Source organism: Euprymna scolopes, chromosome 21, assembly GCF_053919585.1.
Source record: "Euprymna scolopes isolate OS-2025 chromosome 21, ASM5391958v1, whole genome shotgun sequence".
NCBI lineage: Eukaryota > Metazoa > Mollusca > Cephalopoda > Sepiida > Sepiolidae > Euprymna > Euprymna scolopes.
Genome location: NC_136502.1, coordinates 36,693,333 through 36,709,307, shown reverse-complemented (window position 1 = coordinate 36,709,307; position 15,975 = coordinate 36,693,333).

Here is a 15,975-nt window from a genome sequence, read left to right as displayed (position 1 = left end):
TTTGTTTTTTTTTTTTCCTAAACAACTGGAATGGACTTTTCTTGGTGGCCGAACTGTTAACGTTGCAGATGTTTTTTTTTTTGTTTTTTTTTCACACTTTATTTTCCTACTTTTACTCATGACTCCGGGTTTGATCCTTCCTACTTACCTACCATAACATTTTTTAAAACTCCCCCCCCCCCCCGTCCCGGAAACAAACACTCGGGCAACGCCGGGTACCCCCGCTAGTAAATAATAAATCATGAATTAAAATATAATATTTATGCATATTTTATGGTCGGGCAATGCCGGGCGGCCTGCTAGTATGTTAATGGAAATCAATTTCCTTCTGCTTATCCTTTTTCCTCTCCCTCTGTTTTTCTAGATTAATTGCAAGAATTAGGAATATATCGAATAAGTTTAGGGAATTTCTGCTATTAGTAATCAGCAGAATGTTACTGCAAGTCGATCAAGTCATCTATCAGGCATATGTACTCAATGTGATGATGTATGGAAGTAAAACCTGGAAAGTGAGGGTTGAGGACATACGTTGCATGGATAGAAATGATATGGGAATGATATGATGGATGTGTAATGGGGCATTAAAAGTTAGCTTATGGAAAATCAAACCCGGTGTTGTTAGTGAGACAACAGACTATAACTTTTTGTTTTAATTTTGTTTATTTCTTTAAAGGAGTATGGTCAGTTAAAATTCTGATAACAAGCGAGAGAGTGGTATAATTGTTTTGCCTGTAAAAAGATAACATTTCCAATGGATATCATGTGGTAGGCTGACTGACACCCTTGATTAGCATGTGAAGCCGACCTTGGATGACCCTTCCTACAGAGAACAAACTGCCTGGGAATTATCAATATGCAGCGTGATGAAATAGGAGACCAATCGCATCTGAAAATAGGGCGATGTGGGGGACATTTGATTGGTACAAGAATTCACCTCACCATCTACCGTCCGGGATATAAAAATTCATGCAGAGTGATTTTTTGGCAGATTTTTTCGCTGTCTTTGTTGGGATTGTGAAAGTTCCCATCCACTCCCGCTTAACCATGCTCTCTCGAATGAACTACCCAATCAAACAGAAAACATTTCCTCCTCTCTTTTAACAGAACTGGTCTGTCAACTGCTATAACTTGAGCTAACGCATTAACAGAAGACTGAAGGGAAAAGAGAGAAAGAAAGAACAATGTCAGAACCGTCTTAATGCGTATGGACAATTTTCGGTGTTGCTTGATACATATCTTTACGTGATTTTTTTTTGTTTTATTTTTCTTGTACAAAGTTTCAGTTATCATTTTGTTCACTGAATATATGCTTGTAGATTGAAGTCGGACCTCATCGTTGTTTTTCTTTTACCAAATTAGATTGTGGTTGGCATTTATTTCAATGGAAGTCTTCCTTCATCGGAGCACAGTGTGTGAGGGAATTGAGAAAAAAAGATGTCTTTTGCCGTATGATTGAGGCATGGTCGCCACTCGAACTCAGCTAGAAGTGAATTCTGAACCTGATAAGTTCTTTTTCTTCTATTTGTGACCTATTTGAGACTTGCAAACTCAAAAGGAAAACTTTTCTAATTTTTCCTTTTGTGAACTATTTAAGTACTGGGGACTCAGCAACCACATCAGTCATACAAACTCTATAAATGTCATGTCTGACCTTTGACATTGCCTATCAATGGGGTCACGGTGTGGACATATTATAGTTATGCGAAAGTTTCATTTCCCAATAAAATCGGTCTCAGTCTGTAATAAGAACCTACACATAACTTCCACAATGGACTTCAGAGCTGATTCATATGCTTATTATTAATGAATTGGTAGATATTCATTGATTTTAAACTGCCAGTAAAACTAAAATCTATAAATGATACTCATAAGTGTATTTTAACATTTGCAAAAATATATGCATATATGATATTTTGATTAATGCAGATTTCATATTTATTATTATATTATATTGGACCCAATATATAGTAATGATTTAAAAAGTTTTTAAAAAATATGACTTGTGCGCCACCATTGAAAATCGAAACCAAAACGTTTAGCTTTCGATTTACTTTTCCCTTTGATGTTAATGCCTGAGCTATGTTTGCTGCAAGGCTAAAAATTAAAACATAAACCAATAGCTATTACGTTATGTATGCATATTCCTAATGCCATCATTCGAGCTTCATCTGGTAAATTCCACTTTTTTTAATTTTCACACTTTTTCAGTGATTTTCCCCAGCTAAAACCCAAATATAAAATTTCACATGGGTTTGAATACCCTATATATTAAGTTTCATCTCTGTAGACCAAAAACTGACAAAGGAGTTTGATAGGAAACATTTTTTAAACAAATATTTATATACGCATGCATGAATATATATAGAAAGAGGTTTGTGTTTACTATAACTTTTTTATGCAAATATTACGCAAGTATAAATCATGTAGAATATCTGCATGAATATAATTACACGTAATAGTTAACTAAAGATGATCATCTCATAAGAAAACCAAAATAAAAAATAATAGAGAATTAATTAAGATGAATGTTTAAAAAGAATATGCAAATTAACTAGATCTTTTGCAGATGAATGCAATGCAACAACCCGTATATAACAAAGTTGTATTTTCTTTTTGAATAAATAGAAAATATATATATATATGTGTGTGTGTGTGTGTGTGTGTGTGTATTGGAAGTTCTTTAACCTTAAAAACAATTTAAAATTTTTTAATTTTTTAAACCTTCATTGGAAAATTATTTTGTCAGTAAGTCATTTAATCTCCTGCAATTGCTGAATCATCTTGCATTCTCGAATTCACAATCGTCCTATATTTTCAGGGATCACAAGTTGTTTACCAGTGGACTGAAAACAAAACTGTATATTGAACCATGGTTCCCCAGCAGTGTTGATCAGACACCACCTCCCTTAAACAAAAGAACAAAAAAAAAAAGAAACTGCTATGAATATGGGATCTAGTGTTTTATTCCAGATTAATTAGGCTAACCTATTCATATTATCTAAGAAAATATTTTTTCTTACCTGTGTTATTCGTCCTTGTCTCCAAAAAAGAAAGTATTTTTTACAGTTGTAAATTTTTTAGCTGAGGTATGAATATTTGCATTGTTTAGATTAATCAAACAATTGTTCTCATCTTCAGTGTTATGTGCACAACGTTTCAGTCGATGTAACCTTTGACCTTTGTCAGGTGTAAAAGTTGCCATATTTTGGCAAGTAAAAAAAAAAGTAGTGTAGCTCAAATTTTTAGATCTAGTTAGAAATAAGTTTAGATGAATTATAAAGATAATTTAATTATCAGGGAACCCTTGGGGTATAATTTCTAACTTATTATGATTAAATTTTTAATTACATCCGTCAACCAACTGCAAGTTTTTTAAAGCATAACATTTACGAAACTAAAAGGTTGTTGGTTTCAGTATGTTTAATCGCATGTTATCCGGTTTTTTTTAACTAGATGCAGTTTTTTAAATTTTTTTCTTGCCAAAACATGGTAACTTTTACACCTGATGAAGGTCGAAGGTTACATCAACCGAAACGTTTTGCAGATAACACTCAAGATGAGAACAATTGTCCGGTTAATCTAAACAATACAAACAATTTTCCATTTACAAATCTGACATATATATACTTTTAATGTAAATTTTACAAAAAATTTTTTTAATTGCCACAATGTATTAAGCTCAATAAAAATGAATTTACACTTCCAGAGCATATATATATATATATATATATATATATATATATATATATATAATAAATGACAAAAAGTTATATTCCAAAATTCATGATGTTGACCATCTTATAGTTTATTCCTTTAAATCAGTTGACGTATACAATTCTTGACAGTATCTGTTTCGTAGCACAAAATCAATCACTTAATTATTATATCAATTAGTGAATCTATTATGCCCTTAACTCATCAGAAGAAATAGCAACAATCAATCCACCAAAAGGAATTGAAGTGTGATTTGATATGGTAAAAATCCGAAAATTGCAGGAAATTGCATGAAGACAATCCTGGATTAGTAGGAGGGCTACACATAGGGACAATGCCTTGTTTTTTTAGTTTCATAAATGCTGAGTCAAGAAATCTTTGACGGCAAATTTAGTCTAATTAAATTTTAGCTTTTTATTAATAATAATTTATAATTAAAATCCGTATTTTATAATATTTTTTTACAGCATTTTGAACATAAATACGAAAATTCAGAAGTATGGCTAAGATTGAATGGATTCAAATATGGCACTATAAAAAATTAGCGTCTCCTCGTGTGCTCTGAATTCTGACAAGTTTTTCTTTAGAAAATTGCTAACATATTCTATAATAAGTAAGATCTTTTTACTCTTATGATTTTAAAACATTTCCTTTTACCAACATTTATTATTTTTAATTCAAGGAAAAAAAATTTCCAACTGTTTTTTTCAGAGTAACATAAAGCTGTGTCTAGTGAGTTATTTGATGAATTTCCACCATTCAACGAAACACATGTAAGACACACCATAAAATACTCTGAGTGTGAAATAAATATGTCTTTGGTTTTGGATTGTTTACTAGCGAGCAGTGATAGGACGATTCCTATATTTTTCCTGATTCCGATACAATTACTGATTCCGATTCTGATTCTTTATAAATCTCTAAATATTTAACTATGGAATTGTTATTTTCCCCGATTTCTGTAAAAAAACATGTTAAATATTCAGATATTTTCTTAAACATAAGAATACACTTGTGAAGGATGATCTATCAATTTTAGCTTTACTGGTAATTTAAAATCAATATTTATTATTTTATCATTATTATCAGCAATGGAAGATTTTGCTTTAAACAAAATTAAATAAAAAAAAAGAAGACAATTATAAGAACCGTTTTAGCATCGAAAAATAGCCACCAATATTTTCGATTCTGGTATCGATTCCAATACCCTCAAATTTGTTGATTTTTCTGATTCCCGATTCTGATTTTGATTAATTGTCTCAACACTACTAGCGATATATATATATAAAAGTGAAAGTGTCTGTCTGTCTGTGCATGTGTCTGTGTGTCTACATTTCCCTACGCAATAACTCTATCAATTTTCAGTCTACAGACTCAAAATTTGATATACAGGGTACTGAGATTTGGGAAAATCTTTGTAATTCGTTTTCGGCCAGAAATTTGGCTGTTAAGGGGTCAAAGTTCAACGATTTGACCTTTGAGAACTCTATCAAACTCCTCCGCCAATTTTGGGTAAATGTTAAGGGGCCATAATAGGGGTCAAAGTTAAAAAAACATTTGACCTCTGCAGTCTCTACCAAATTACTCAGACAATTTCTGGTCTAAACATTTGAAATTTTACACAAAGAGTATTCAGAGATAGGGCAAGCTTCATGTCCAGGTAACCTACCTCTAAAAAGTGTTTAGACCCAAAATTGGTGGCGGAGTTTGGTAGAGTTTGCAAAGGTCTACTCTTTCAACTTTGACCTCTTGGCAGCAATCAATTTTTGCCCAAAAACTGATTAAAAAGCTTGATGCATGTATAATACTCATTATGTAAAATTTCAAACGTTTAGATCCAAAATTAGCTGAATAGTTTGCTAGAGACCGCAAAGGTCAAATCTTTGAAACTTTGACCCCTTGGCAGCCAAATTATTTTCCAAAAACCGATAAAAAAGCTTTCCCAATCTCTGAATACACTTTATGTAAAATTTCAAATGTTTAGACCAAAAATTGGCTGAGTAATTTAGTAGAGACCGCAGAGGTCAAATTTTTTTAAAGCTTGACCCCAATTTTGACTCCTTAACGTTTTACAAATTAAAAAGATTTTCCCACATCTCAATACACCTTATGTCAAATCTCGAGTCTGTAGACTGAAAATTGACTGAGTAGTTTAGTAAGGAAATGTACACACACAGACAGCCAATTTCACTTGTATATATATATATATATATATATATATATATATATATATATACATATGAGTCGTTTCAAAAAGTAATGCCTCCTATTTTCTGATTCAAAAAGTTGAAGAGCTACGAAAATGGGAGTAGTACCATTAAGATGAGCAAAGTTTTGTTCTCCAGAATTTATTTTTCTCCATAGTCACTACCATTTTCAATGCATTTTTGTCAGAGACGAACAAGAGCCTTGATGCCTCGGACGTAAAACTTAGCACTTGTTGGGGTGGTCCGTTTTTTCCTGACTGCGATTACGGCATTGTTTTTGGGAAAATACTGCCTGTGTAATGCGTATTTCAGATGTCTGAACAAATGGAAGTCTGATGGTCCCAGGTTGAGATTATAATGTGGGTAAGACAGCACCGTCTAGTGGTCTTCAAACTTGCGTGTGATCTGGCATTATCGTGTTGCAAATAGAATGTTAGCATTTTCTCTGACTTTCAGCTTTATCAGAGTTTCAATGTAACAGTTAGAGTTGACAGTCAACCTTGGCTCCAAGAAATCCAAGAGGATAATGCCATTCCTGTCCCAGAAGATGGTGCACATCCCTTTGCCTTCAGATGTCTGCATCTTGAACTTCTTCTTTGCTCGGAAGCATGAGTGGTGCAATTCCATCAACTGCTGTTTGGACTCTGGCTCATAGTGGTGACAACATTTCTTGATACCAGTGATGATGAATCCATCACCTTTGGCTTCATATCGATGTTGAATCACAGACATCCCATCAGTGATCCTTTTGGTCCTGCGTGAACATTTGTGGAACCCACCTAGCACACACTTTGCTGTGTCCTAGGCGTGACAACATCATTTCCAGAGCACTGACATCTACGTTCAACTATACACACATTACATTCACCGTTATCAGTTGATCAATGTGAATGAGTTGGTCAAGGTGCACAGTGTTTTCTGGGGTGGTAGCTGTGTGCATGAGTATTATTACATCTCTGATCCAGTTTCGAGTATTTTGAATTTACCTTAGTCCCAAGATTACGAGTATAGTTTCACTCTGTTCCAGCTTGGTAAAGGGTAAAAGGAATTCACAATAGGAAATGCGCCACCCAACTGAATCTCATCAAATGTCAGACCCATGAGAACAAAGATCCTCATATGATACCAAGTCAGGTGGTTATATCCCCATTAGAGCTCCTATGGATATGGTTAAAGAATGAAGCAAGAATGGTAGATTACTTTAATAGGTTAGTAGAAAGAACATAGGAAGTATGAAGCCTTGTGCCTCTTTGAGTAAATCCAGTCCACAGTGTAAAATAAGTCCGATGGAGTTATTGGTTCAAAACAAAATAAAAAATCCGACGATCTTGAATATTAGATGGCCCTCGCGGGGAGTCGTATTTATCTGTTCAGGTCACAATGAATTCATTCTTTTAATTTCATTCGGATTGAAATATTGTTTCATCTCTCTCTCTCTCTCCTTCCTCTTTTCATGTTCTCAGTACTCCCAATGATGGCCTTGTTCCATCCAGTTAGGGAGTCGCCCTCTTCATGATTACGGTTGTTCTGTTTTAACCATGTCATCGGCCTGCATGTAGTTTTTCTTTTCGTCTCTTTCATTCTTGCATGTGAGCAACTTTTAGTTCACCTTCCGGCATCCAATGACATGCTAATCAAACAAATAAAGGTTGTTGATTGGCTAGTTTTAATTCTCTTTTAGCATACGTGATGAGACTGCCTTGTCTTATGGCAATGCTGTTTTGCAGATCACTTGGCATTGCCCGTCACAGGAACGTTGCAGCATCTGAAGTGCGCTTTCTCATTTACATCTCTGTCGCCACTATAAAATCAACAAACCCATCTCCTAACCATGCTGACATTAACTGCATCGGCGTTGTAAACGTTTAACAGGTGCCAATGAATGTTGGTCGGTTCCATTTTTTCTGCATGGAAAAACTCAATGACGCATCTCTGCTTCTGACACACATCCATGACAAGGTTGCTTTCTTAGAGTCTTACACCATCAATACCTGTGACATAGAGATGCAACTTTCAGGACATGAATGCATAAGTTCAGTCATCATAACACTGGAATTTTCAATCACCTCTGATCCGTTCAGTTGGATTAAAAAATAGGAGGCGTTACTTTTGGAACGACCCTCATATATGTGTGTGTGTATATATATATATATATATATGTATATATATATATATATATATATATGGAATCTATTGTTACTTGTTGAATTATAATTATGATAATGCAAAAATCGATAAAAATACAAAAAATCTCATTTATTTTCACATAAGAATGTACATCACGTTTCACAAATTTAAATGCATGACAAAACTGGACATTTCACAACAACATCATATGCAAATTTTTTTCGGTATAAACTTGGTAGATGATTCACAAATATTTCCTGAATGTCACTCCCATCGTCATTCAATATTTGTACCTGTAGTTTTTTTAAAATGTCTTTTGTCATCGTTATTAGCAATAGTAAATCAGCTGAAAATAAGGGGAGATAATTTCTGTTAAAGCAAAAACTGTTCATTTCATATAAGTTTGGGATTCAAAAGAAGCACCACTTGATGCGAGTGTCGTTTTAGATCGCTTTGTTATCAAGCCGAATGGCAAGAGAAAACTAACACTGTACAAATAACTAATCCTTCAAAACGTGGTAAATCTTTTAATCAGAACATGCTTGCTGCATCAAGCGAGCAAATATGGTGAACTTATTATGTTTACTGTCAGAATTTATTTCCAACAGCGTATTATGTATTGCGTCACTTTTCTTTTGTTCATGAGATGTGTATAGAACAGGAGACTTCATTACTATGGTCACACTGAAATAATGGATGAGTGCTTGGTTTTGTATATATAGAACAGTTGAGGTAGCAGGGTCAGGCCAAGGAAAACATGGGATGAAGTGATAAGGATGAACTTAAGACAAAGAGGGATAAATAATAACGTGGCAGAGATAGGTTAGCTTAAAAGTCAATTTCTAAATGCTGTCCTACACATGTCAGCATACAATGTGGACATTATTATTTTTTTTTTTAATGGAAATTCCTCCAGATGGTTTACGGCACAATCACGTTGACACACCGGTTCTCTGAAGTTAAACAATATTGAGCCTAGCCAATACCAGATGGGTGACCATTTGAGAAGGCGAGGTGCTGTATGTACCGCAAGGTAAAAATACCAGGTTGGGAAAGTGGCACGGCCTATCCTTCTCTCGAGAGTAGATGAGCCTCTCTTAAGCCGTTATAGGCAACCCATCTAGTGATGGCGTCATGATTGATAAAAAATACCCTTGATAGCCTTCGCAAAGCATCAAGTATTTCCAACTATTAGAAAAAAACATGAAAGATTCCAAGGAATTAGTTCACATTTCACCTGTGCCTACTGGCATTGGATGAAACATATAAATGTACATTTTGAAGGCATGAAGCCACTGGATGTAAGGAGTGAAAAAAAAAAAAACTTTTTCAAGGTCAAAAACTTGCCAACGATTAGTGTTAGATGGAATAGATTCTGACCCAGAAAACAGCAATTCTTCCCTCTTTGCCAGAAATATCGCTCATGGACAAAATAAGGAAAGCAAGAGTTACACATCTGCCGAAAGTAAATCCAACATCCACTTTCTACTCTCCTTTATTATGGTGGTGGTGGTGATGATGATGATGGTTGTGGTGATGATGATGGTGGTAACTAAGTTTAATTTTCGCTTCTAAAATAAATATATCATTTTAAACATTTTGAATAAACAAAATAAATACAATTTTGGATTTTTTATTATTGTTATTTTAGGTTCAGTATAATTAGCAGTTAATATTAATTTAAAAAATTTTTTTTTTAATTTTTTTACTTTTATTAACTGCAAACAAGGCATATTTCCACTGCAACATAAGCAACTACTGTGATTGGGCGTTAGATTTATAGGGGACAATCTAAGTGGAGAATTTAAGATGTTTATTCACATTACATTTAAATTTCTGCATGATGGTACATTCGAGGAAACATGGTGGAGAAATTCCAAAGTCCAGCAGTCCGAGGGAAGAAGATATCAGAGTAGAAAGTTTTTTACCATCTAGGGACCTAGGAGGTAGGGGTAGGATTCTGCTGCTAGTTGGGTAATTTGAGGATATTTACACTGAGGGGAGGAGGGCCAGCGCAGTAAGTTTGTTGGAGCACATTCCATGGAAGTATAAGCTCAGTGATGCACTGTTGCAGTGATGTGACAGGGCTGGAACTTTGTAGACAATGCAGCACCTATTAGGTTAGAAACTGTTTTTTGCACGCTGCCAGTGGTTAAATTAATTTAATTTAAATTAATTAAAAAGATATTATGGTTCTTTTTCTACACAAACTCGAAGTGAATTTCAAAATGACTATTTCTTGACACTGGTTAATGTGCTTGTAGAAGATATTTTCAAAATGGCTGTTCTTTGCTAAATGATGCATTATGGTCATGGAGGAATTTTTTGTTGTTGTTATTGTTGCCTAGAAATAATGAAATTTCCAGATACCAATTTTGGAAGAATAAAAATGTTTTGTAAAAATTAAAAAAAACAACTCTTTGACCATAATGCATCACTCGTTTAATAGCCATATTGAAAATATCTGAAAACAAATAATCATTTTGAAATCTGTAAGATGGCCATTCTATGCTCAATTAGCGGTTAAATCCAAAAATTCAGTATGTAAAGTTAAGACACCGGAAGTGGACATGGTTTAGTTAAAATACAGAACGGAACCAAAGTCACTAAGTATGAAACGAAATACGAAGCCATATGGAAATAATTTATTTTAAAAAATTATTTTAGTTTTAACACTTTTTATGTTATAATGAAACAATAAAAAAATAAAATAAACTTTTATTTTTTACAACTCTATAAATAGTTTTTTTTTTTTTTTTTATAACACTTTTAACACAAAAAAAAACTAATGAGGATTTTTATCATTTACATTTCTATAAATTTCTTTTTGAAACAATATATTAAATATTAAATAAATATTTAAAATAATTAAACTATAAAAATAAACTTGCATTTTTAAGTTTCTTAGAATATTTTGGTTGGTTGTTGTTTTTGTTTTATGGCATATCAACCCTTTTCAGGTTATTTAATGCTGAATCTGGTGATTTTGAAGAAAATTATTTTAATAGAATATATTTGTTTTTTGCAAGTTGCTTTCTATTTAACCCATAGTTGGGACCCTAATAGGTACTACCACTCCGGGTCAGAGTGGACCTGGGAGCAATGGCAATTAAAGAGTGGCTCCACACTCCCCAGAGCTCGCAAGCTGGGACCTCACCATCGGATATAGTTTAAGGTCATATCCAGGACTTCCTAGAATATTTCTTTCACAAGATTTTCACAGAATTTTGTCATGAAAATTTTTTTTTGTATTAACACTTCGTGTTATTACACAGATACACAAAAAAAAACAAAAAAACAACCTATTTTTAACATTTGTATCAAAAGTTTCTATGAAAAAGGTTTGTATTTCCTTTCATGCTGACTAACTTTCATTCCATATTTGGCTAAACCGAGTCCACTTCCGGTATCTTAATTTTGGACACTGAATTTTTGGATTTAACCTGTATAACATAGAACAGAACGAGTAACGATTTTTTTTTTAATTAAAACAATATTTTTCTTTTAGAATTATTGCTTTTTTTTAGGTTGAATTAAGGATTAATGAATTTTAAGCAGCCTGCCCTTATTTTCTGCTTAAAAAAATAGGAGGATGGAGCTGAAAAAAAAATCATATGATCTATGCAAAATAAGTGTCCAGCTTGCATAAGGATTTCATCGAATTAATAAGTTTATTTTCATGTTCAAATTTAAATTCAAGTGATACTCCTCAGATGCATATCCGTTGAAAGAAAATTACAATTTATCAAAATTAAAACCATTTTAAACATTTCTTACTTATCAGCATTTATTCAGATCTGTTTACTGGTTTCATGTTTGGCACAAGATAATTTGGTTGTTGAGAGAAATTTTCTTTTCTTTTTTTTTTTTTTTGCATGGTGAAGGATGCAAAGATGCATTTAGACCAGAGGTTCTCAATCAGAAATGACAACTACTAAAAATGCAGTATATTTATAAGTGGTGAGTATTGACTCAGTGGGAGAGCACTAGGCTTGGGACCCCAGGGTCCTGGGTTCGATTTTTGTTTGGTTCATCTGCGCTGATGAATTGCATGATGATGAAACACATATCCATAGCTAATATATTTTATAAAAATATAGATATCACTCTTTATTTGAGGGCACCACATGAGTAAGGAAAAATATTATTCCCTACCAGCATTAAGGTAATATATATATATATATATATATATATATATATATATATATATATATATAACTACTTCATTTAATCACATTAGTTAATATACAAAAGTATAAGTATAAATTTATGTGTAAACTCTAAGTATTTACTTCAACAGTGCTCAATACATAGATAGAGCTAGGTAGTAAGTTATAAAATATATATGCCGATTAAGCTACTACTTTATATATATATATATATATATATATATATATATATATATATATATTTTGTAACATGAATAGGTCAGTCAAATTAATCATGAGCAGGTAACTAGATCCAATATCTGGAAACATTTTTTGTTCTTGTGATTAAAGGAGGTGGTGTTTGATCAACACTGCTGGGGAGCCATGATTTAATATATTGTTTTGTTTTTAAATTCCCAAAACAGTGTTTCATGGTAAACAACTGATGGTGCCTTAAATTAACATTAGGACTATTGTGAAGTCGAGAGAGCAAGTTGATGCAGTGATTGCAGGCGATTAAACGACTTACTGACTGAATATTTTTCGAATGAATGATTAAAAAAAATATATAAAAATCAAATAAGTTTCTTTTTATATAGTCTTAATGGTTAAAAAACTTCCAAGACTATATATATATATATATATATATAGTAAGTTATAAAATATATATGGCGATTATATATTTTATAACTTACTAACTAGCTCTACCTACGTATTGAGCACTTGTGAGTAAATGAAGTAGTTATATATATATATATATATATGCAAGAATTGGAAATTATTTTTGTTTATTTACTGCTAATTTAAAAATGGCTGCTTATGCTTACATTTTAAAAGCCGTGATATGTTTATCTGAGATCAGAAGTTATCTGTGTCTATTAGAACACCTCACTGACGTCACGCCAGAATAGAAATGAGACTTCATCCTGTTTCTCACTACAATTACTTTCTTTCTTCTTTCCATAAGCCAATAGAACTTGGATGCTGACTTCACATTTGGTCGATAGAAAAATTAGGCAAAACTTAACATGCATCCAGGCAAATTAAGCTTCTTTTTCTTTTTTTTTTTTTAACTTAACACTTCTATTGCAGTAACTGTATTCATCCTTCTTGACATGTGCATCTAATTTTATTATTGTAATGAAAAAGCTATTAATTATATGTTTATTCCGTTTCTGAATTTTTGAGATGAGGATTTATTCATATTATTTGGCTTCTTTGGATTACTGTTCTCATCTTGAGTGTTATTTTCACAACGTTTCAGTCGATGTAACCTGTGACCTTCTTCAGGTGTATCTTGTCGCACTAGAAAATCTTTCTGTTAAACTTGATGCTGAGACAAAGGAGGAGGGACAGGATGCCCCACCCCCCTGTTGTAAGTCTCTTGTAAAGAGTTTTGCTCTCTTTGGAGTCATTGTTGATGGTTTTGTTATCGCAATCGTTTCGACAATTCTGGTTAGACTATGAGATTAGATGCATTATTGCTTACACGTTTTCACTGTTTGTTTCATCTTAGTTGTTGTTATGTTCAAAGCATTTCGGCCATTGAATCCTCCAGCCATCTTCATGTAACTTTTGTCATTAGGTAAGTTTTAACCTGAAGCATTCTTGCTTATTTCTTTCATTTTTTTAGTCCTCACATTCCATGAACAATGTTTCTGACAAAAGGGGAAGAATTGTAGTTTTCTGAATCAGAATCTATCTGTATAACATTTATCGTTGGCTAGTTTTGGATCTTGAAGTGGTATTTCTTTTAGCTCTTATCATACAGAAGCATCATGCTTTGTCTGGAGCGATTTTCATAAAATAAAAATATTCACTAGGGTATGAATCAACAATCAGTCTGACAGTGCTGGTCGACATCCGGTACTTGTACTGGGCTGGTCACTGAAGTGTGGTGTCTGCACAGATGCTGCACTCAAATTAATTGTTATTGGTCAATGGAGGGAGAAACCTTTCTATACTGATACAATTTTATTTTTGCAAACTGCCAGTTTTGAGAGGAGCTGGTTTTTTTCCCCACATTAAAAACGACCTTATGTCACATTTTGTTTTGTGGGGAAGCAAATAAATACCCAGTTTGACAGTGCCTTTGTTGCTATCAGACTGGTATTGTTCCGTGCAATCCTAGGTGGTCCACCTTTCCAGATTTTACCTTTTCTATATATTTGTTCCGAGAGGTTAGTCCATTGATAATCGCCTGGGAATGCTGACGGGACTGCTCAGGCATTTTTTGTAGACCAGAGTTTGTTTATCCTAGTGCTGGCTTTTCAAAACCATACCTGACCTTGTGTCTAACCTTCTAGAAAGGAAATAAATAAACACTAAGGTAAATAATCTTTCTATGGTTTTTAGATATCTATGATATGTTTAAAGCAGTGTAGAGAAATAATACGTTTTTAAGTTGACCTTCAGGCGTGTCCTTGACTGTTCTTCATGCGTTCAACATTATGCAATGCGCAAAGTATATCTTCTCCATAATGAATGACCATCATCATAAGTATTCACAAACTTCATAAGGTTACTCTGTTAATATGTATGCATATAGACAAAACACGGCAGATCTACAGGAATAAACCTTGATCACAAATTCGACTATTTCATGGGTAGCAGTAGTTCCAGTTGCACTCATTGACAAATTAATGATCTGGTTCTGAGAACAGCATGGCTTCACAGATGATTGCATATATTTGACAATGAGAAGGTAGAACTGCTTCAGTTAATGGAGTGCCATGGACTGTGTGCCGCTTATAACAATCAGCCATTAGATAAAATTTGTTTCACCATCAATAGCATGGTACAACAATAACAAATAAAAACTGGAAGGTTGAAGCAAAGTTCGATGTGTCAGTTGAAATGCTATTTGGGTCTGACTTTAAAAATCCGACAAGATAAGATTATATGTTAGATTATAGTCTTATCTAATAACATGGTATAACAATAACATATGAAAATTGGCTTGCCGGAAGCAAAGTTGGATTTTTTTAGTTTAAATGCTATGTGGGTCTGACTTTCAAAATCTTACAAGATAACTTTATATGTTATATGAATAAAAATAGAGAGTACAATGGCCAAAACGCTAAAAAAAAAAAAGAACAACACTAAGAAAATTAAAAAAAAAAAAACAGTTCAAAACGTAAATAATGCAGAACCTTTTTCTTTTCTTGAAGAATTGTTTGTTTTTAAAATTCTTTTAATAGTTCATCATTCTTTCTTAATTGTTTTACATTGCTTTTCTTTTTGGTGTAAATTTTTTGTCATTTATAAAAGAAATATTTTTTAATGAAAATTTTCTGGATTTTTTAGATGACGATTGATTATTTGGATTTTTAAGACTACTGTTCTTATCTTGAGGGTTATCTTCACAATGTTTCTTTCAGTCAATGTAGCCTTCGACTTTTTTTGGATGTATCTTGTCGAACTTGATAAGTACTCTATCCATCATGCCACGGTTCCTTGCATACTTGGTAAAATTCAGTTATAAAGTTGCACTCTTCTGGAGGTTGAAGGTTCAATCCTCAGTGCAGACGACCCTCAAAAATACAATTGCAAATTACTTAGGACTTCTACCCAGACATAGATGATGAAATGAGGAGTATGTCACCTCTAGTGGATTAAATAAAGGGTTCTGTTCAAAACTCTGTGCAGATTCACGAGTTTAACAGAAAGATTTCAGTGTTCAATGAGATACACCTGAAGAAGGTCGAAGGTTACATCGACCAAAACGTAGTGAAAATAACACTCAAGATGAGAACAGTAGTCTGAATAATACAAATGAT